This window comes from Phyllopteryx taeniolatus, chromosome 3 (genome assembly GCF_024500385.1).
Source record: "Phyllopteryx taeniolatus isolate TA_2022b chromosome 3, UOR_Ptae_1.2, whole genome shotgun sequence".
Taxonomy (NCBI): Eukaryota; Metazoa; Chordata; class Actinopteri; order Syngnathiformes; family Syngnathidae; genus Phyllopteryx; species Phyllopteryx taeniolatus.
Genome location: NC_084504.1, coordinates 28,416,615 through 28,422,431, shown reverse-complemented (window position 1 = coordinate 28,422,431; position 5,817 = coordinate 28,416,615).

Here is a 5,817-nt window from a genome sequence, read left to right as displayed (position 1 = left end):
CTCCACACATACCGCTTAGCATTAAGGCCAAAAAGTTCTATCTTGGTCTCATCAGACCAGAGAATCTTATTTCTCACCATCTGGGAGTCCTTCAGGTGTTTTTTTTTTAGCAAACTCTATGCAGGCTTTTATGTGTCTTGAACTGAGGAGAGGCTTCCATTGGGCCACTCTGCCATAAAGCCCCGACTGGTGGAGGGCTGCAGTGATGGTTGACTTTCTCGAACTTTCTCCCATCTCCTGACTGCATCTCTGGATCTCAGCCACAGTGATCTTTGGGTTCTTCTTTACCTCTCTCACCAAGGCTCTTTCCCCCCAATTGCTCAGTTTGTCTGGACGGCCAACTCTAGGAAGGATTCTGGTCATCCCAAAAGTCTTCCATTTCAGGATTATGGAGGCCACTCTGCTCTTAGGAACCTTAAGTGAAGCAGAATCTTTTTTGTAACCTTGGCCAGATCTGTGCCTTGCCACAATTCTGTCTCTGCGTTCTTCAGGCAGTTCCTTTAACCTCATGATTCTCATTTGCTCTGACGTGCACTGTGAGTTGTAAGGTCTTATATAGACAGGTGTGTGGCTTTCCTAATCAAGTCCTATTAGTATAATCAAACACAGCTGGACTCCAATGAAGGTGTAGAACCATCTCAAGGATGATTAGAAGAAATGGACAGAACCAGAGTGAAATATATGAGTGTCACAGCAAAGGGTCTGAATACTTATGGCCTTAGTAAGGGCCACACTGTTAGACATTTCTGTAAATTCTACATTTACCACATACTGCATCATACAGTAAAATGTGATTGTGTGTGTGTGTGTGTATATATATATATATATATATATAGTTTCTACATAATGGGATTTTGGTTGATTCGACACAGAGTTGTTTTTTTAAATTAATGTTAATTACTGTAAAACAAAAAACAATGGTGCAGAAAGTGGCACAGTAACATTGTATATGGATTTGAAATGTCACTCAAGCAGGATTTAATGCAGACTTGGACAAACAGTAACGTACTCTAGTGAGAATTTTATAATAAAATCAGTTTACTGTATTATTTCACAATAGAATATTGTATGAGACAATTTTCTGTGAGCACACAAATTAGTGGAGGCGCCAAATACTAGGCTAAAGCAGAAAGCAGCAGAATTGTGGATCCGCGCGACTCCCAGCATGCATTGCGCCATGCAATGTTGCTGTAATAAAGACGTTGTTCATTAACGTAACATGATAGTTTGTTGAATGTGTATCTTAACTCTTACATTTATGTTGTACTTTGTTATCACGAAACTGTGACTCTGGGTTGTGTGCAACAGAGTGACATCCCGTTCAGCTCTGCTGAATGCTGAGCGTCATCAGGTGATTTGGGAGCTGCATTAGATACTCTGTAGTGTACTTTCCTGTGACTGCTCAATTTGGCCGACTTCTTCTGTGAGCCAAAAGACCTGTTTTACTTGTGTGAGTCATCAGCACCACAATGACTAAAACCATTGATTTGAACAATAGATAGTAACCCTCTGTTTATAGTGTGTGACATCAACCAAAATCACATTAGATAATCAACTACGAGAAAGAGGAGGCAGAGAAAAGGAGTTTAGGACGCACAGCATAGCACCTTCCGCGGGCACAACCCCTCCAGCAATTCCGTGGCACAAGGAAACCCCTGCCGCTTCCTCACCACCTCCCACCAGACTGGATGAACCGATACAACTTGGCAAGACCCAACTCTGGAGCGTCAGCACCACATCAGTCGACAACTTTGTATATATTGTGGACAGCCGGGCCACTTCATAACCACCTGGGCAATAAAAGCAGGAGACCGGGCTCCCCACGAACTGAGAGCGCCATGGTGAGCCAAGCCAACACTTCTCCCAGCTTTCCCTCCTGCATGACCGTTCCCTCGTGTATTCTTGCTCCCATTCGCAATACCCCTCTTAGAGCCCTCATTGACTCCGGCACTGATGACAATTTTATTCATGAGGGCTTGGCGTGTCAACTTCAGCTTCCCCTCAAGCCCCTCTCGTTCCCTAAGAAGGTTACTGCCTTGAACAGGCGTCTCAGCTCCCCTGTTACCCACCAAACTGCACCGTTTACCCTGCTCATGTCCGGAAATCACCATGAAACCATCCAGCTGTTTGTCATTCCCTCCTCGGAGACTCCATTAGTCCTTGGAATCCCCTGGCTCCAGAAACACAACCCTGTCATCGATTGGACTCACCACGCTTCAATTTGAGCCTCTCCTTCCACCCTGGTTACTGCAACGGCAAGTATGACACCCTCTCTCGTATTTATTCACCCCGCTCCAGCCCAGGAGAACCGGAACCCATCCTGCCTTTGTCTTGCTCCACTGTCATTGGGGCAGCCACTTGGAGGATCAAACAAGTGGTCAAAGAGTGATCCAACCGGATTGCAAGACCGGACCTCCAGACCGGCTGTTCATGCCCAATTCCACCTGCTCTGATGTCCTTCAATGGGCCCACAACTCTAAGCTCACCTATCATCCCAGAATCACCCGTACCACCCACTTCATCCAACAACACTTCTGGTGGCCTAGTCTGGCGAAAAACACCAGAGAGTTAGTCCTAGCCTGCTCCGTCTGTGCCTGAGGAAAAGCTTTGCATCAACCCCGAGCTGGTCTGCTGCGCCCCTTACCGATCCCTAGCCGCCCTTGGTCCAACATTGCCTTGGACTTCGGTCACCGGTTTACCTACCTCTGAAGGCAACACCAGTATTCTTACCGTGATCTATCGTTTCTCCAAGTGTGTCCATTACATACCCCTCCCCAAATGACCCTCTGCTTTTGTAACCACTAATCTCCTCGTCCTTCATGTATTCAAGTTTCACGGTATCCTCATTGACATTGTCTCGAACCAAGGTCCTCAGTTCTCCTCCCAGGTATGGAAGGAGTTCCGTAAGGCGGTGGTCTTCTGGTTACCATCCACAATCCAACGGCAAGAGTCGGCTCTTCACTATATGCAATCCCGCCTCCTGGAGTACATTTGTGCCATGGATTGAATATGCCCAGAAATCCCTCACCAGCTCCGCCACAGGTATGTCTCCTTTCATGGCATGTTATGGTTTCCAACCTTGTTTAAGGAATGGTTTCCAACCATTTTTTAAGGGACAGGAGCATACAGTGACGGTTCCCGCGGTGAGGGATCACCTGCGACGGGTCCAGTCAGTATGGAAGGGCGGCTCTGACTTGTTCTGCCGAGAAGAATAAGATGCTGGTGGATCTTCATTGCTCTCCCATGCCTGAGTACAAGGTGGGTCAGATGGTTTGGCTCTCATCCCATGACCTCCCTCTCCAAACGGAATCCCGTAAACTCACTCCACGCTTCATTCATATCTTTTCTATGACCAAAATCATCAATGCCTCTTCTGTACAGTTGAAACTTCCCCTCTCTCTCAAAATCCACCCGACATTTCATGTTTCCCTGCTCAAGCCCATCTCCACCAGTAGCCTGAATGACTACAGGCCTGTCACCCTGACATCTGTGCTGGACCACCTCAAGTGCGTCACAGGTCCCCTGCTGGACCCCCTGCAGTTTTCCTACCGAGCAAACAGGTCTGCGGATGAGGCAGTCAACATGGGACTGCACTTTATCCTAGAACACCTCGACGGCGCGGGGACCTACACGAGGATCCTGTGCGTGTACTTTAGCTCTGCATTCAACACCATCATCCCCAAACTCCTCTCCGCCAAGCTTCTCGCTTGCCATCTGCAAGTAGATTTACAGCTTCCTGACGGCAGGACACAGCAGGTAAGGCTGTGGGACACCACCTCATCTACATGCACCACAAGCACTTGGGCGCCCCAAAGTTGTATCCGCTCTCCGCTGCTCTTCTCTCTCTACATGCACAACTGCACCTCAACGCACACGGCTGTCAAACTCTTGAAGTTTGCAGACGACATCACAGTCATCAGCCTCATTAAAGACGGTGACGAGTCTGCATATCAACAGGAAGTGGAGCAGCTGGAGCTGTTGTGCGGCCGACACAACCTGGAGCTGAACACGCTCAAGACTGTAGAGATGATCGTGGACTTCAGGAGGCAGTTTTCGCCACAGCTGCTACAGACGCTGTCCAACTGCCCTGTATCAACTGTCGAGACCTTCAAGTTCCTGGGAATTACAGTCTCTCAGGACCTGAAGTGGGAGACCAACATCAACTCCATCCTCAAAAAGGCCCAGCAGAGGATGTACTTCCTGCGGCTTCTGAGAAAGCACGGCCTGCCACGGGAGCAGCTGAGGCAGTTCTACGCAGCAGTCATCGAATCAATCCTGTTTTCTTCCATCACAGTCTGGTTTGGTGCTGCTACAAAAAAGGACAAACTCCGACTGCAACAGACAATCAAAACTGCTGAAAAAATTGTTGGTACCCCTCTACCCACCCTTGAGGACTTGCACGCTGACAGAACTAAGACAAGAGCATGCAAAATCCTCTTGGACCCTCCACATCCTGGTCACCACTTCTTCCAGCTCCTTCCTTCAGGTGGCACTATCGAACAATGCAAACTCAAACAAGCAGACATTCCAACAGCTTCTTCCCTCTTGCCATTAACTTCTTAAACTGTTAACTTACAACCCCATTGCAACATGCTGTCAATTTTGTCTTAAGTTTGTTGTCACATTTCTGCCGGGCCAATGATACATTACTCGTGCACTCATTGTAGTAGTCTCGCCATGCTGCACTATTTGCATATCTGTTGTTGACCAATATTGGCCACTCATGTGCCTGAGTAGCATCTGGAACATTTGCACAATCGATTGTCCCAGATTATCGCACTACTAGTCACTTTAAACTGCATCATTTTCTTGAAGTCTCTGGGTCCTTTGTACAATGGACATTGCACCGAACTATTGTTCTATTAGTCATTTCAAACTGCTCTAATTGCTAGAGGACTGCATCTTAATACACAATTGTCAAATAAATTGTACCGCCATTACCACATTACTGGTAACCTTTTATTGCTGATTGTGTTTTTTATGTCTGTATCTCTCAAAAGTATTCTCTGTCAATTGACTGTCTGTTGTCGTACAAGAGCGGCTCCAACTACCGGAGACAAATTCCTTGATTGTTTTTGACACAATTGGCAAATAAAGATGATTCTGATTGTTAAGATGGAAGAGTGTCTGGTCTGGTCTCTTTGAAAACGAAGAGGACCAAGGAATAGATTTTTCCTATTTTAACAGTATCGGCCAAACCCATGATGGCAGTCGGTCCGGGGCAAATATCCGGTACACCAGATTGACAATCCAGCCCTTGATCATAGAGAAACAAATGAATATAAAAATTTAACTTAACTTTTATAATATTTTGTTCTCCACAGGAAACAAAGGATTTTCCTCCAAAACAGACTTTGCTATCTTGGTTGAGTTTTGATATATATATATATATATATATATTTATTTATTTTATTTTTTTATTTATTTTATTTTTTTTAATTATTATTTTTTTAAATCTGTCCTGTTCAGCTGCATGTCCTTGCAGAATGGTGGATCTGTATGCCTTTGTGCTGGAACAGTTTTACTGTTTAGCAGTAGCAGGTCAAATACAATTTTAATTAATTTAGAAGAAATTAATAACCCGGGAGTGAGGTTTGCGTTACTTCCGGTTTATTGTAATTTTAAATTTAATTGTTAAAATCAAACTAATGTCTCTGAAAAGGGCACCACGTCACTTTTTACAAGTTAAACTTTCGGCGAAATGACGACAAACCTTTTTAATCAGTCTCCTGGAGGTTGCTACATTCTACGACATTTTGAGTCATCGCTTAAAAAGGTTTACTTAAACTCAGAACACACACAAAATACGACCAAGAG